The sequence below is a fragment of the Oncorhynchus kisutch genome, linkage group LG17 (assembly GCF_002021735.2).
Source record: "Oncorhynchus kisutch isolate 150728-3 linkage group LG17, Okis_V2, whole genome shotgun sequence".
NCBI classification, from domain to species: Eukaryota; Metazoa; Chordata; class Actinopteri; order Salmoniformes; family Salmonidae; genus Oncorhynchus; species Oncorhynchus kisutch.
This window is the reverse complement of record NC_034190.2, coordinates 74,345,478-74,364,115: the sequence shown is the minus strand read 5'-3', so window position 1 is coordinate 74,364,115 and position 18,638 is coordinate 74,345,478. Positions and strand designations below refer to the sequence as shown.

Here is an 18,638-nt window from a genome sequence, read left to right as displayed (position 1 = left end):
GACAGCTACTAGTGCTTTCCATGTGGAGACTACAATGGGTTTTGAATCTAGTCTTTTTTTAAATATAAAGTAGACATAAAAATCAATTTTCTAAAAACATTTCTGTGCTCCCTGTGTTTTTAGTTGGAGGTATTGTTGGTGTTTATGTTTGTGTGTAAGGATTTTTCTCTCAAGCTAAATAGCTATAAATTAATCAGTAGATGAATTATTTAATGGATAAATTTATGAATAAATTAGTAACTTGGAATGTTGCTAGGCTTCAGAAGAGCCAAAGGGTCTTGCCAGATTTCTTTTCTCTCTCTTTTTCTGTGTCAGTGTTCACATTTTTCCTCCCTCGCTCCCTCCTTTCCAGACTTCAGACACTACTCTGGCTCTAACAACAGGCCTGTCTCAGATAGACAAAACTTGGGTCAATTTCCATAGGCGTCCAGGGGGCCTGTGTGGCTGGGAGAAAGAAGGAGTGGGGGTGTGTGGTTCTCTTCTAGGGAGCAAGACAGAAATGATACAAGCAAGAAGAAATACACAACACACCATCAAACTACGAACAGTCTAGCTAGTTTAGTTGTTGCACACAAACAACACGTTTGCTTGCTTCTGTTCATGTGTTCCTATTTAGTTTTTTAAAGTCCTTTTGTAACCCAGACGCTGTGTTGTGTTCACACTGAGGGTTGTTTTTCAGATTTGATTTGTTCAACCTTCTGCTTTTTTGTTCCTTTTTACTGGATCTTGGGGGCAGTCATCTGTCTTCATTACTCGTGAAGACACCAGCGTTTCAGTGGCTGTCATACACACTGGGCTCTCTTTAATGAAGACAGATGCCCTGTCAGGACAAGGGAGGCCGAGGGGGACTCCATGCAGACCAGCCTCTCCTCTTCTGCTTTGCTTTCTTCTTTCTTTCCTGTTCTCCATTCTTCTGCTCTCCTCTCCTCTCTCCTCTCCTCTCCTCTCCTCTTCTCGTCTCTCCTTTCTTCTCCTCTACTCTTCTCTCCCCTCCTCTTCTCTTTTCTCCTCTCCTCTCCTCTCCTCTCCTCTCCTCTCCTCTCCTCTCCTCTCCTCTCCTCTCCTCTCCTCTCCTCTCCTCTTCTCTCCCCTCCTCTTCTCTATTCTTCTCTCCTTTCTTCTCCTCTTCTCTCCTCTCCTCTCCTCTTCTCTTCTCATCTCTCCTTTCTTCTCCTCTCCTCTTCTCTTCTCATCTCTCCTCTTCTCTCCCCTCCTCTTCTCTATTCTTCTCTCCTTTCTTCTCCTCTTCTCTCCTCTCCTCTTCTCTTCTCATCTCTCCTTTCTTCTCCTCTCCTCTTCTCTTCTCATCTCTCCTCTTCTCTCCCCTCCTCTTCTCTATTCTTCTCTCCTTTCTTCTCCTCTTCTCTCCTCTCCTCTCCTCTTCTCTTCTCATCTCTCCTTTCTTCTCCTCTCCTCTTCTCTTCTCATCTCTCCTTTCTTCTCCTCTCCTCTTCTCGTCTCATCTCTCCTTTCTTCTCCTCTCCTCTACTCTTCTCTCCCCTCCTCTTCTCTTTTCTTCTCTCCTTTCTTCTCCTCTCCTCTTCTCTCCTTTCCCCTCCTCTTCTCTTCTCACCTTTCCTCTGCTCTTTTTTCCTCTCCTCTCTCCTACAGCCAGCCAAGGAGCTCTGATAATAACAAAATATTTGTTTATTTAGTCAGAGACCTCACTGCTCTCACCGACCCACACAACCATTTAAAACGTAGCCAATCAGGTCCCAAAGTTATTGTATTTGTGTTCTTTGTAACAGGAAATCAAAGAGAACGAACAATCAGTCAGTTGGTGTTGCTGTGCTAGTGTGTGTGTGTGCACCTGTGTTAGTGTGTGTGTACGTCTGTGCTAGTGTGTGTGTGTGTGTGTGCACCTGTGCTAGTGTGTGTGTGTACTTCTGTGCTAGTGTGTGTGTGCGCATCTGTGCTTCTGTCTTTCTGTGTTTAGTCTTAGTAAATAAGGTGACCCTATCCCACACGAGGAGCGGCCATAATATCTCTCCTTACTGAACCAGTTGGCCCTCATTGTCCTCTACAATGAGGCAGATGAATTGATGTTTGAGTCTGATCTCTCATTAGGCCTGGCCAGCTGCAGAGCACACTGACCTGTTTCTTAAATGGCACCCTATTCCCTATATAGTGCACTACTTTTGGCCAGAGCCCTATGGCTATGGCCTATGTGCCATGATCAAAAGTAGTGCACTATATAGGGAATAGGGTGCCATTTGGAACATAGATGAACCAGGGAACTAGCAGCAAGCAAAGTAAAGACACTCAGCAAGGAGAGCTCCTCTACTCAGCTCTGCTCTCATAGCATTAACAACAATCAGGACTTCTTGAGTCTTGAGTCCCAGTCAGCTGCTTAAAGTGTGACACCATTCCTTAAATTTGGCCTAGATATTCTGTGAGTTTATTTCTGTTTGAGGGAGGACTCTAAAATCAGAGAAAATAAAAGATTTTAACATGTTTTTATCAAAGATTTTTAAACAGCCTCCCACAACTATATGCAATTGTTCTCTATATGCGAACTAAACATCACCAACATGGGGATTCGTTGTGGAGTTATTTTTTGTGATTTTATTACAATTCTGACATACATATGTCATGCTTTAAAAACAATTTTTACTCAGAAGCAAATCTGGAAATCAGCGGGTTAGGTTTTGAATTTCCTGGGTTTTCTCAATGTCATTGCTTTTTGTCTCAATCTGTTTTGAATCAAAGGGAGTTTTAGTGTGTGGTCATGATCAGCTTTTCTGTTTTCTGTCTGGTGGTTGGAGACTGCTGCTTTTCTGTCCAATGTCAGAGGTTACAGAGAGGCTGTGGGCTGGCCAATGTCAGATCCACAACATGTGTGGTGTCCTTGTCTGCCTTTTGAGAAGGAGGAGAGAAGAGCCTCTTAAATGGCTGTTATTGTGTAGCCGACTGCTGTTTAAGTGTCTGATGTTATGTAGCTGGAACTAATACATCAGGGCTGCATGGAAAGGAAAATGGTAAAATGATTTAGACATTTGCCAATAAGCTAGAAATTACTCAACTGTCATACTAGATGACATTTGATGATATGAAGAACGTTTGATGAGCTGTTCCTTCACTTGCTATGTTACTGTGCTTTGAAGGATAACGCAATTGATCTCTAATTTATGGACAGGAAAAGGATAATGATTTAGTCATACGATAATAGTTTATTCATACGTCAATGATAGCAAAATGTGTACCAGATGCCAAATGATGATGTAAAAAAGATTTCCTGCCTTTTGCTTCAGTTGTCATGTTAATCTTCTCATGCGGTAGCTTTATCATCTCATACTGTAGTATAAGAAAAGGGGTCATGTTTTCATTTAATCTTTATTTAACTATGCAAGTCAGTTAAGAACAGATTCTAATTTACAATGACGGCCGAGCCCGGATGACTCGGGGCCAACTGTGCACTGCCCTATGGGACTCCCAATCACAGCCGGATGTGATATAGCCTGAAATCAAACCAGGGACTGTAGAGACACCTCTTGCACTGAGATGCAGTGTCTTAGACCGCTGCGCCACTCGGGAGTTATAAACTGGGTGGTTTGAGCCCCGAATGGTGATTGGCTGACAGCCATGGTATATCAGACTGTATACCATGGGTATGATAAAACATTTATTTTTACTGTTCTAATTATGTTGGTAACCAGTTTATAATAGCAATAAGGCACCTCGGGGGTTTGTGTTATATGGCCAATATTCCACATCTAAGGGCTGTGTCCAGGCACTCTGTGTTGCATCGTGTGTAAGAACAGCCCTTAGCCGTGGTATATTGGCCGTATACCACACGTCCTCGTGCCTTATTGCTAATATATTTGATGTATTATAGTAACCAACAGAGTTATGTTTACTGTCTAACTGTACCTTGGCCTATTTGGATTGTTTTGACTTTGATATCCCCTTAATGTCAATATATTCACAATCATGTTATGTGGTAATAACAGATAACACTTTATTAATCAAAACACACACACACACACACACACACACACACACACACACACACACACACACACACACACACACACACACACACACACACACACACACACACACACACACACACACACACACACAACCCTCCACCCCCACACACAAACCTCTTTGTTTTCCCTTAATGTGCTGTTCAATGTGAATTGATGAGCTAATTGAAACAGGCGCTATATCTTTCTGGCTTGGAGGGCAAGACAACTACGTCCCAAATGGCACCCTATTTCCTGTATAGTGCACTACTTTTGACCAGGGCCCATAGGGGTTATATAGGAAATAGGGTGCCATTTGGGACGCACCCACAGACTACTAAGTGGTTCCTGTGACCACTGTCACACCGAGCAGCTCAGATCATTCTCTCTACTAATGGAACTACAGATCATTATCTCTTCCTAATGGAACTCTGCAGTTATTTCATTATAATTACAAAAGATTCAATTAAAATATTAGAATGCCTGAGGGGGCAGGACTGTGAATAGATAGTGGGCTGGTTGGTTGGTTAGGAGGGATGGTTAGGAGCGATGGTGAGTGTGTGGTGGGTGGGTGGGTAGTGTGTCAAATCAAATCAAATCCAATGTTATTTGTCATGAGCGCTGAATACAACAGGTGAAATGCTTACTTTTACAAGCCATTAACCAACAATGCAGTTCAATAAATAGTGTTGAGAAAATGTTACCAAATACACTAAAGTAAAAAATAATAAAAAGTAACACAATAAAATAACAATAACAAGGCTATATACAGGGGGTACCGGTACTGAGTCAATGTGGAGGGGTACAGGTTAGTCTAGTTAATTTGTAGGTAGGGGTAAAGTGACTACGCATCAATAATAAACAGCGAGTATCAGCAGTGTAAAAACAAAGGGGGTGGGGTGTCAATGTAAATAGTTTGGGGGGCCATTTGATGAATTGTTCAGCAGTCTTACGGCTTGAGGGTAGAAGCTGTTAAGGAGCCTTTTGGACCTAGACTTGGCGCTCCAGTACCGGCTTGCCGTGTGGTAGCAGAGAGAACAGTCTATGACTAGGGTGACTGGAGTCTTTGACAATTTCTTTGGGCCTTCCTCTGACACCACCTAGTATATAGGTCCTGGATGGCAGGAAGCTTGGCCCCAGTGATGTACTGGGCCATACGCACTACCCTCTGTATTGCCTTACGGTTGGTGGTGCAGCTGTATAACTTTTTGAGGATCTGGAGACCAATGACAAATCTTTTCAGTCTCCTGAGGGGGAAAATATGTTGTTATGCCCTCTTCATGACTGTCTTGGTGTGTTTGGACCATGATAGTTCATTGGTGATGTGGACAACAAGGAACTTGAAACTCTTGACCCGCTCTACTACAGACCCATTGATGTTAATGGGGTCCTGTTTGGCCCTCCTTTTCCTGTAGTCCACAATCAGTTCCTTTGTTTTGCTCACATTCAGGAAGAGGTTGTTGTCCTGGCAGGTCTCTGATCTCCTCCTTGTAGGCTGTCTCATCAGGCCTACCACTGTTGTGTCGTCAGCCAACTTAATGATGGTGTTGGAGTTGTGCTTGGCCACAGAGTTGTGGGTGAACAGGGAGTACAGGAGGGGACTTAGCACACACCACTGAGGGGCCCCAGGGTTGAGGATCAGAGTGGCAGATGTGTTGTTGCCTACCCTCAACACCTGGGGGCGGCCCGTCAGGAAGTCCAGGATCCAGTTGTAGAAGGAGGTGTTTAGTCCCAGGGTCCTTAGCTTAGTGATGAGGTTTGTGGGCACTATGGTGTTGTCAATGAACAGCATTCTCACATGGGTGTTCCTTTTGTCCAGGTGGGAAAGGGCAGTGTGGAGTGCGATTGAGATTGCGTCATGTGTGGATCTGTTGGGTTTCCAGGATGATGGTCTAGGGTTTCCAGGATGATGGTGTTGATGTGAGCCATGAACAGCCTTTCAAAGCACTCCATGGCTACCGACATGAGTGCTATGGGACGGTAGTCATTTAGGCAGGTTACCTTCGCTTTCTTGGGCACAGGGACTAAGGTGGACCTCTTGAAATATGTAGGTATTACAAACTTGATCAGGGAGAGGTTGAAAATTTCAGTGAAGACACTTGCCAGTTGGTCTGAGCATGCTCTGAGTACACATCCTGGTAATCCGTCTGGTCCCGCGGAATGTTGACCTGTTTAAGGCCTTGCTCACATCGGCTACGTAGAGCATGATCACACAGTTGTCCGGAACAGCTGGTGCTCTCATGCATGCTTCAGTGTTACATAAACCCTGTTGATCCCTACAAGATCATGTCAAATGAATGTGTGCAAGTAAAAAGGCTTAAATTGTTGTGTTACTGTAACGTCAAAATGGGTAGACCAAGGCGCAGCGTCATTTGGGTTCATCATAATTTATTTAACTGTGAATCAGCAACAAAACAATAAAGAGAAGCAAACAAACAAATGTACAGCCTTGTAGGCCTCAAAAGCAACAATACAAAAACAAGATCCCACAAACAACAGGTGGGAAAAGGCTGCCTAAATATTATCCCCAATCAGAGACAACGATAGACAGCTGCTTCTGATTGGGAACCATACCAGGCCAACATAGAAATACAAAAACTAGACTACACATAGAAATAATAAACTAGAGCACCCCCCAGTCACGACCTGACCTACTCCACCATAGAAAATAAAGGCCTTCTATGGTCAGGACGTGACTGTTACAAGGTGGGGTTAAAATAGATTTAATTGTTTAAAAAATCCATTGAACACTGTCATGTCAAAGTGAAAGAAAAAACACATATACTGTATCTTGATTACATAAGTATTCAACCCCCTGAGTCACTAGACACTGGCAGGGAATACAGTTGTGAGTCTTTCTGGGTAAGTCTCTAAGAGCTTTGCAGACCTGGACTGTACAATATTTGCAAATTATTCTATTTAAAATTCTTGAGGTCTGTCAAGTTGGTTGTTGATCATTGCTAGATAGCCGTTTTCAAGTCTTGCTATGGATTTTCAAGACGATTTAAGTCAAAACTGTAACTAGGCCACTCAGGAACATTCAACATCATCTTGGTAAGCAACTCCAGTGTATATTTGGCCTTGTGTTTTAGGTTATTGTCCTGCTGAAATGTGATTTTTGTATCCAATTGTCTGTTGGAAAGCAGACTGAACCAGGTTTTCCTCTAGGATTTTGCCTGTGCTTAACTCTATTCTTTTCCAATGTACCTTAAAAAAACTCCCTAGTTCTTGCCGATGGCAAGCATAGCCACAACATGATGCAGCCACCACCATGCTTGAAAATATGAAGAGTGGTACTCAGTGTTGTGTTGTGTTGGATTTGCTCCAAACGTAACACTCTGTATTCAGGACATGCAGTTCATTTCCTTGCCACATTTTTTGTAGTTTTACTTTATTGCAAACAGGATGCATGTTTTGAAATGGTTTTGTTCTGTACAGGCTTCCTTATTTTCAGTCTGTCATTTAGGTTAATATTGTGGAGTAACTGCAATGATCCATTCTCAGTTTTCTCCTATCACAGCCAATTAACTCTGGAACTATTTTTAAGTGACCATTGGCCTCATGGTGAAATCCCTGAGTGGTTTCCTTCCTCTCCGGCAACTGAGTTAGGAAGTGACGCCTGTATCTTTGTAGTGACTGGGTGTATTGATACACCATCCAAAGTGTAATTAATATTGACTCAAGACATTTCAGCTTTTCATTTTTAATTTATTTGTAAGAATTTCTAAAAACATAATTCCACTTTGACATTATGGGATATTCTGTGTAAACTAGTGACACAAATCTCAATGTAATCCGGTTTAAATTCAGGCTGTAACACAACAAAATGTGGAAAAGGTCAAGGGGTGTGACTACTTTCTGAAGGCACTGTATGTTCTCAGAATATGTAAGGGATAACCAAGGAAGGCCTATATGTGTTCTATGTAAAATAATGAAAGACATGGAAGGTGTGTTCCATGACGCGCTAGCAGAGTCGAACAACCTTCCACAGAGTTGCATTATTTTCCCGAGAACGCACAGAGCCCTGAGCTCATTAGCCCTTTCACACCATGGATATAATTTAACCACTAGAAATGTGTTCATTTGCAGGCAGAAATATCTTGGTAACCAATCAAACAGACTCGCAAGTTTAGCTAACCAAACCATCAGTCCTAGCTTGCCCTTATGAAAATCCATTTCAACAATGCCAATAACGTTTTCAATTCAACTTTTGCTTTGAAAAGCAGCTTAAATAGAACATGTTAGAATGAACTATAGACATTGAATTGTACCATGCTGATGTAGACGGTTGCCAGGTGACGTATGATGCCTCCTGGCGGCCATGTTGGAAGACCACCGCATCAAACTACCCCAAGCTGCATGACAACAGTGCCTTAAAGTAGTTGATTCATCACCATGGTCTATTTCTTGGCAGTATTTGGCTGCTCTAACCAGGCAGAAAAGACAAAGGGATTTTTTTTTTAAATAGATATTTTTATATTTATCCCCGCAATCATGAAACACCAAGGATATAGACTCAAAACTATCAGAAAGCTAAAAAAGATTTTTGTCAGTGAAGACCTGAACCCAGACAGCTGTCAGTACAGGGTCTGCTCCGATCATTTCATCACTGGTAAATCTGATCGATTTCGAGTTTAGTTTAGTTTAGCTGTTTTAAGTTATGCCAACCAGGTGTTGACAATAAGACCACGTTAGCCAACCATAGCTAGCTAAATAGCTTGTAGTCTTGCGTCTCGTCTCCCTCATAGGCGGCAGCGCGTGAGTTTCAAGTTTTGGGGAAATGCACCTTTGTAATAAAGCATTGCAAATATCTATCATCACATTTTCAGATTAATGTAAGCCTACTATTCCTAATGTGATGAGCTGACTGGATAGTCATCATTTCATTTTTCTTTGCACAGGAAAAATGTGGCCATTGATAAACACATTTCATGCAATTCTACTACAATTTATATGACTGGAGACATATCAAAAATATTTTTTGATATGACAAGTCACGGGCTAGACTAGGTGTAACGGTTTTCTAGGTGTGGTGACTAGGCCTACTTTGCTGACACAGATAAATACAAAACAGATTTTAAAAAACGGCCTTGTCTTGAATAAAACCATCTAATTTTGTCCTACGAAAAAGGGGAGACTCCAATTGTACAGCCTGGAGGAGGACATTATTGTCCCAAAAAGCTCCATTGGCACTGAACCAATGCTAGTTTGTTGAGAACTTTATTCATAAGAGGAAAAATGAATGGACATTACAGCATAGGACAAAGGCCTCAATGGGATAGGACAACCTGCTGTGTTGACTATTGGTTGTTCCAGCCCAACAATACATTTAGTCTTTATTTGACACTTAACAATTAAGAGCCCTGATGGTACAGGTGACCTGAAGAAGTGATATTGTGACATCAGGCGGGCTTTTGATTTGTTTATGTACTGCTGTAGGTTCACCAGCTGACCTCTATCAAGACACCATGTCGACTGGAGTCCCACTGTGGATTCCCACTGTGGATTCCCACTGTGGATTCCCACTGTGGATTCCCACTGTGGATTCCCACTGTGGATTCCCACTGCTGCTGCAGCAGCATCCGTTTCTACTTCTATTACTTAGTCCTTTTCCAGATATGAAAGGAGACATCCCTTAGTTAGACAAATAACTGCTGATTAAACAGAAACACAGTTTCATTGTAATTTATATTTATGTACACAGTAAATATATATAAATGCAATTTGGAACATGGAAATAGTATTGTTTATGATATTGTAAACATTCTGTACTTTAATAATAGGCTATATTATGTATGGGTGAAATGAAAAGTATTGTGTGTGTTATCTCGTCGTTGCGTTTCCCCATTGAATAAAATGTATTTCTTATGGCCTACCTATTCTTTCTTTTACAATTTTAACACATTTAGCATAGACAATGTAATTGTTGTATTAGTCCTAGGCAAACCATCTTCATTATCACAGTACCACCTCAAAGTGCCACTCAGACTTTCTGGGAGAAAAGTATCTGTCATTGAAATTGGTAGTAGTGGTTGTGTGTATGTTTTAAGCTAAGGATCCTATTATTTCCTGCTTCCAGACATTTCACTGCCTAGATTACAAGGATTGGATTTGCACTAAACAACTTAATGTCAGCTCAAGGCATGTACAAAATGTAGTGTAATGATTAGCCTCATATACAGTACATTGTCTACTGGTATGGTTTTTAAATTGAGAACATGTAGCCCAACAATATTGTAAACAGTGTGTGAGTTAAGCTATTCTCTGCTTCAGATGCACAGTGTCAAGGGGTGCATTGCAGATGCCCATAAGCCTAATGCCATGATACTGTACAGTAGGCCAGTGGTTCCCAACTCCGTTCCTCGAGTACCCCAACAGTACACATTTTTATTGTAGCCTCGGACAAGCACACCTGATTCAACTTGTCAACTAATCATCAAAGCCCGGTTGCATCTAAACATCTTAAGTATTTCCCTTAAGGATTTACCTTAAGGAATAATGTCCCCTTACCTAAGGGAATTGTTTAAGGGTGTGGTATTTATTTTTGTATTTTATTTCACCTTTATTTAACCAGGTAGGCCAGTTGAGAACAAGTTCTCATTTACAACTGCGACCTGGCCAAGATAAGCAAAGCAATGCAACACATACAACACAGAGTTACACATGGGATAAACAAACGTACAGTCAATAACACAATAGAAAAATCTAAATACAATCTAAATACATGTGCAAATGTAGTAAGATTTGGGAAGTAAGACATAAATAGGCCAATAGTGGCAAAATAATTACGATTTAGCATTAACTTTGGAGTGATAGATGTGCAGAAGATGAACGTGCAAGTTGAGATACTGGGGTGCAAAGGAGCAGAAAAATAAATAGCAATATGGGGATGAGGTAGTTGGGTGGGCTATTTACAGATGGGCTGTGTACAGGTGCAATGATCGGTAAGCTACTCTGACAGCTGATGCTTAAAGTTAGTGAGGGAGATATGAGTCTCCAGCTTCAGTGATTTTTGCAATTCGTTCCAGTCATTGGAAGCAAAGAACTGGAAGGAAAGGCGGCCAAAGGAGGAATTGGCTTTGGGGATGACAGTGAAATATACCTGCTGGAGTGCGTGCTACAGGTGGGTGCTGCTATGGTGACCAGTGAGCTTAGCTAAGGCAGGGCTTTACCAAGCAAATACTTTTGGATGACCTGGAGCCAGTGGGTTTGGCGACGAATAGGAAGTGAGGGCAAGCCAACGAGAGCATACAGGTCACAGTGGTTGGTAGTATATGGGGCAAAATGAATGGCGATGGGATAGACTACATTCAATTTACTGAGTAGAGTTTTGGAGGCTATTTTGTAAATGACATCGCCGAAGTCAAGGATCGGTAGGATAGTCAGTTTTACGAGGGTATGTTTGGCAGCATGAGTGAAGGATGCTTTGTTGCGAAATAGGAAGACAATTCTAGATTTAATTTTGGATTGGAGATGCTTAATGTGATTCTGGAAGGAGAGTTTACAGTCTAACCAGACATCTAGGTATCACAGTGCTAGCTGTGCCACCAGAGACTCTGGGTTCGAGCCCAGGCTCTGTCGCAAGGTCCATGGGGTGACGCACAATTGGCCTAGCGTTGTCCGGGTTAGGGAGGGTTTGGCCGGTAGGGATATCCTTGTCTCATTGTGCACTAGTGACTCCTGTGGCGGGCCAGGTGCAGTGCACGCTGACCAGGTCACTAGGTGTACGGTGTTTCCTCCGACACATTGGTTCGGCTGGCTTCTGGGTTGGATGCGCTGTGTTAAGAAGCAGTGCGGCTTGGTTGGGTTGTGTTTCGGAGGATGCATGGCTCTCGACCTTCATCTCTCCCGAGTCCGTACGGGAGTTGTAGCGATGAGACAAGACAGTAACTACTAACAATTGGATACTACGGAAAAGAATAAGCAGGCATCCTCTACTGACAGAATGAGTTCAATATCCTTCCAGGATACCCGGGCCAGGTCAATTAGAAAGGCCTGCTCGCTCGCTGAAGTGTTTTAGGGAGCTTTTGACAGTGATGAGTGGTGGTCGTTTGACCGCGGACCCATTACAGCCGCAGGCAATGAGGCAGTGATCTCTTAGATCCTGGTTGAAGACAGCAGAGGTGTATTTAGAGGGCAGGTTAGTCAGGATGATATCTATGAGGATGCCCATTTTTACCCATTTAGGGTTGTACCTGGTAGGTTCCTTGATAATTTGTGTGAGATTGAGGGCATCTAGCTTAGATTTTAGGACGGCTGGGGTGTTAAGCATATCCCAGTTTATGTCACCTAACAGTACGAACTCTGAAGATAAATGGAGGGCAATTAATTCACATATGGTGTCCAGGGCACAACTTAGGGCTGAGGGGGGTCTATAACAAGCGGCAACAGTGAGAGACTTATTTCTGGAAAGGTGGATTTTTAAAAGTAGAAGCTCGAATTGTTTGGGCACTGACCTGGATAGCATGACAGAACTCTGCAGACTATCTCTGCAGTAGATTGCAACTCCACCCCTTCGGAAGTTCTATCTTGGTGGAAAATGTTGTAGTTGGGGATGGAAATTTCAGAATTTTGGTGGCTTTCCTAAACCAGGATTGAGACACAGCTAGGACATCAGGGTTGGTGGAGTGTGCTAAAGCAGTGAATAAAACAAACTTAGGGAGGAGGCTTCTGATGTTAACATGCATGAAACCAAGGCTTTTACGGCTAGAGAAGTCAATAAATGATAGCGCCTGGGGAATACGAGTGGAACTGGGGGATACAGGGCCTGGGTTAACCTCTACATCACCAGAGGATCAGAGGAGGAGTAGGATAAGGGTACGGCTAAAGGCTATAAGAACTGGTCGTCTAGTGCGTTGGGAACAGAAAATAAAAGGAGCAGATTTCTGGGCGTGGTAGAATAGATTCAGGGCATAATGTACAGACAAGGGTATGGTAGGATGTGAGTACAGTGGAGTTAAACCTAGGTGTCGAGTGACGATGAGAGAGGTTTCGTCTCTGAAGGCACCAGTTAAGCCAGGTGCGGTCTTAGCATGTGTGTGGGGTGGGACAAAGAGCTATCTAAGGCATGTTGAGTGGGACTGTGGGCTCTATAGTGAAATAAAACAATAAGAACTAGCCAAGACAGCAGTAGACAAGGCATATTGACCTTAGAGAGAGTCATAACGCCATCACAGGTGTTGATCAGGAGAGCTAAGACAACAACGGTTAAATGTCGATGAATGGGCAGAGCGAGTCAGTTAGTTACATTCAGGACCTGAGTTCGAGACTGGGGCCGACAGGTAAACAAAATGAGGTACCGTGTTATTGAAACAGTCCAGGGGGCATCATCAGTGTAGCCGAGTGATCATAGGGTCAAAAGAGCAGCAATAGGTGAGTCAGGGTGCCGTTCAGTAGTCACTACTACGCTAGGCGAGCAGAGGACACATAGTTCAGAAAAGCTAGCAGGCTGGGTCTAGTAGATTGTTCTTCGGCGACATCGTAACAGAATAGCCTGTTGAGACCACATTGGACGATCATGACGGCAGTCCAGTCGTGATAGATTGGCGGGGCTCCGTTTCGACAATAAAGGGTCCAGGTCAACTGGCAAAAGAGGTATTGTTGCTCTAGAATTAGCTGGTATATGGGTTTAGCTCGAGGCTAGCTCAAGGCTAGCTGGTGCTTGCTTCGGGACAGAAGCGTTAGCTAACAGTAGCCACTCGTTTGCAGCTAGCTGCGCTGATCCCGTGTAATGATCCACAGCGGCAGGAATCCAGTGATGTGGTAGAGAGAAACAGTCCGATATGCTCTGGGTTGATATCGCGCTGTGCAGACTGGCAGGTATTGTCTGAGCTAAGGCTGGATGCTGACCGAGAAAAAAGTGAAGACCGCTAGCCATTGCTAACAAAGACTAGTAGCTAGTTAGCTGGCTAGCTCCTGATGGAAGTTTCAGTAATTAGGAATAAAAATAGCAGATCCGTACCACATTGGGTGAGACGGGTTGCAGGAATGTATATTTAGTTCGTAGATATAAAGTCCTGCTATTTAAACGGGATAAGACAAAAACAAACACACACTTCCAACTGCTATGCCATCTTGGTTGGCTGATCCAGGATCTCTCAAACGTTTAGGGCCTCTCAAACGTTTTCCTTAGGTAAGGGCATGCTTAAGGGTTTTACGGTAGTTTGAAGGCATGTAAGACAGAAAGAGTCTCTGGTTACCATGGAGACAACCTGATTCACTGACTCAACATCTCCTTAAAGAGATCGCATTTATTTTGGGGGATTGCAAAATATAACTTCTACATTCAAGACAGGGGAACCAAATTGATTCATAAGAGAATAAAACTCATTTCTTTTAGTTACTTTTTTTCTCAACTTATTTCTATTACTTTCCAGCACATCAATTTAACTTACACTACATTTATTTTTAAACCTGTAGTTAACTAGGAAAGTCAGTTAAGAGCAAATTCTTATTTACAATGACGGCCTAGGAACAGTGGGTTAACTGCCTTGTTCAGGGACAGAATGACCGATTTTTACCTTGTCAGCTCGGGGATTTGATCTAGCAACCTTTCAGTTACTGGCCCAACACTCTAACCACTCGGCTACCTGCCACCCCTACATGACCAAAAGTATGTGGACACGTGGATGAACGGGCATGGGCATTAATATGGAGTTGGTCCCCCCTTTGCTGCTATAACAGCCTCCACTCGTCTGGGAAGGCTTTCCACTAGATGTTGTAACATTGCTGCAGGGATTTGCTTCCATTCATAAGCCATAAGAGCCATAAGAGCATTAGTGAGGTTGGGCACTGATGTTGGGCAATTATGCCTGCCTCAATTCACCCCAAGGGTGTTTGATGGAGTTGCTGACAGGGCTGCAGGCCGGTCAAGTTCTTCCACACCAATCTCGACAAATCATTAATATAGGGACCTTGCTTTGTGCACGGGGGCATTGTCATGCTGAAACAGGATAGGGCCTTCCCCAAATTATTGCCACAAAGTTGGAAGCACAGAAGCATCTAGCATGTCAATATGCTAGCTATTAATATGCGAGCTATTAAAAACAGCCCCAGAGCATTGTTCCTCCTCCACCAAACTTTACAGTTGGCACTATGCAATTGGGCAGGTAGCATTTTCCTGGCATCCGCCTAAACCAGATTTGTCAGTCGGACTGCCAGATGGTGAAGCATGTTTCATCACGCCCAAGAACTTGTTTCCACTGCTCTAGAGTTCAATGGAGGTGAGCTTTACACCACTCCAGCCGACGCTTAGCATTGGGCATGGTGATCTTAGGCTTGTATGCGGCTGCTCGGCCCTGGAAACCCATTTCATGAATATCCCGACGAACAGCTATTGTGCTGACGTTGCTTCCAGAGGCAGTTTGGAACTCGTTAGTGAGTGTTGCAACCGAGGACAGACTATTTTTATGTGTGCTAAGTAGCCAACAAACTCTATTGTGTCTGAGCCCTAAGAAGACAAGGCTAGTCAGTGCATGTGAGGTGACTGGGGCCCATACAGGTTATGGTGATTAGACTGACAGGCCGATCTGTTGTATTAACACTTTACAGTGTGACACTGCTTGTAGACTGCTATAAGCTGTCATGACAGCACAGAGCTGGATTCCAGCAAGGGACTGTGGAATCTAGCCTGGGAAGTCCTGCCTAACCTTAACCCTCTCTGGCTGGCTGTGGATCTGACATAGCAGTCCCAGCGCTAGGGATTTGGATTATGGGCACATACACACACACTCGGACGTACACACACACACACGCACCCACACACGCACCCACACACGCACACACACACACACACACACACACACACACACACACACACACACACACACACACACACACACACACAAACACACACACACACACACACACACACACACACACACACACACAGGTAGATTTACATCTTCTCATTTTCACCCAGGTCCAACCACCACATACAGCCAACCAGACAAGTCTTACATAACTTACAGCCAGCATTGGATCTGGGATGTGAGTTATTTTTAGCCTGTACTTTCTATCAAATGTTTGTCTACTATTCCTGCACTGACCTAGTATATGTCTAATAGAAGTATACCAAGGCCTCTACATGTCTTTGTCGCACACCAAGGTTATTATAGTAAATGAAAAATGTGACTAAATAAAAAATGAAAAAACTATTTAGTAAATTTGGGGCAAAAATTGAATGGGGTTTTCAGGCATTTTCTTCTAATGGGGTTTTCGAACTTCTGAATCTGGCAGGAACATTCTGCCAGGAGATGGCAATACAAATAGGGCTAGCTTGTGGAAATGCACGGTAACATGGAAGAAATCCCAAGGGCAAGCACGGAGCGTGATCAATGGTGGCAGCAAACCCAAAACCAGCGGTTGGTCGAAAAACGGAAAAGCCCTGTATGGGATTATTTTGATTACATTGCTGAGAGACAAAAGTAAATGTATTGGAGTGTCAGAACATTCTTAGAAAAAAGGGTTGCAAAAGGGTTCTTCAGCTGTACCCATAGGAGTACCCGTTTGGGATCCAGGTGGAATCCTTTTGGGTTCTGTGTAGAACCATCTGTAGAAAGTGTTCTACAGGGAAACCAAAATGGTTTTACCTGCAATCAAAATGGGTTCTTCAAAGGGTTCTCCTATGGGAACAGTTGAAGAACCATTTAAGGTTCTAGAGGAACCTTTTTTGTCTAAGAGTGTAGTGTGTGGTACAGAGATCAAAGGGGGGGTAAAAACTCCCAATTTAAAAGTTTATCTGATCAGCGCTCCCAAAGAAGCATACAAACTATTTGAGGATAAAGACAAGGTGAGACAGCCACCAGCTAGCAGTAACATTAGCTGCACGTCAACATTGCCAACGACAACCTCTTCCCAAGGAAAACCAACTTTAGCATTGTGCTTGAAAAGAGCAGAAACGTGGCAACCTGATCCAATGAGCATAAAAACAGAGAAGCATTGGTGTAGTTATTCAATGATTCTGGCAAGTCCACAAGACTGTGTGAGGAGCCAGCCTTCTGAAAATTCAACGAGACACTTGATCCTAAATTCAAAACTCTGATAGAATAAATTGTTGCTTTGCAGGAGATTATGAAAGAGGCAAGAAAAGTAACCTGTTGTGTTTGCGGATGGAGCGAGAAAGGACTGTTTTGTTTATGGGCATATCAGCATGCTTCTATCACCCCTCCTCTAGCAAGGCACAGCAAATATACCTGATTCAACTTATTGAGGTTCCGGTCCCGGTTGCATAAAACATCTTAAGTCAATTTCCACCTCATCTATTCCCTTAAAGTTCCCTTAACTGTCAGTTGCAGAAAACATTTTAAGTCCATTTCCACCTCATCTATTCCCTTAAAGTTCCCTTAACTGTCAGTTGCAGAAAACATTTTAAGTCCATTTCCACCTCATCTATTCCCTTAAAGCTCCCTTAACTGTCAGTTGCAGAAAACATTTTAAGTCCATTTCCACCTCATCTATTCCCTTAAAGCTCCCTTAACTGTCAGTTGCGGAAAACATTTTAAGATGAATCTTAAATTAAGTGAAATAGTTAAGGGTGCCCATGAGGTCCCTTAAGGTCCCTTAAGTGCTTCATTAAGTATGGATATCAATGTAAACAGCATTTGTGGAAGTTAATGTTGCTTTCCTCTGCCCTGTTTGCAAAAGGAAAACATCAATCAGCTAGCTGGGTGTATACTTAGCTATTCAATGGAAGGTGCACAATATGTTCCAGGATTCCTCCGATGGCATTGAGCAGTACACCACATCAGTCATTGGTTTCATCAATAAGTGCATTGATGACGTCATCCCCACAGTGACCGTACGTACATACCCCAGCCAGAAGCCATGAGCTAAAGGCTAGAGCTGCCATTTTCAAGGAGCGGGACTCTAACCCGGAAGCTTATAACAAATCCCGCTATGCTCTCCGACAAACCATCAAACAGGCAAACCATTACAGACTACAAAGGGAAGCACAGCCAAGAGCTTCCCAGTGACACAAGCCTACCAGATGAGCTAAGCTACTTCTATGCTCACTTCGAGGCAAATAACACTGAAACATGCATGAGAGCACCAGCTGTTCCAGAAGACTGTGTGATCACTCTCTCTGCAGCCGATGTGAGTAAGACCTTTAAAACAGGTCAACATTCACAAGACCGCAGGGCAGATTACCAGGACGTGTCTGCAAGCATGCGCTGACCAACTGGAAATTGTATTCACTGACATTTTCAAACTCTCCTTGTCCGAGTCTGTAATAACAACATGTTTTAAGCAGACCCCCATAGTCCCTGTGCACAAAAACAGGTAGCCTGCCTAAATGACTACCGACCCGTAGCACTCACATCTGTAGCCATGAAGTGCTTTGAAAGGCTGGTCATGGCTCACATCAACACCAGAAACTATAGACCCCCTCCAATTTGCATACCGCCCTAACAGATTCACAAATGATGCAATCTCTAATGCACTCCACACTTTCCTTTCCCACCTGGACAAAAGGAACACCTATGTGAGAATGCTATTCATTGACTACAGCTCAGCGTTCAACACCATAGTACCCTCAAAGCTCATCAATAAGCTAAGGACCATGGGACTAAACACCCCCCTCTGCAACTGGATCCTGGACTTCCTGACGGGTCGCCCTCAGGTGGTAATGGTAGGAAACAACACATCCATCACACTGATCCTCAACACAGG

At 43.3% G+C, this 18,638-nt stretch overlaps 1 protein-coding gene across 2 annotated transcripts in view; it reads left to right on the top strand.

Moving 5' to 3' along the window:
• The window catches only part of LOC109908308 (retinoic acid receptor gamma-A-like), a 136,959-nt gene that overhangs the window by 49,113 nt on the left and 69,208 nt on the right, over nucleotides 1-18,638 (top strand). The window lies entirely within an intron of this gene.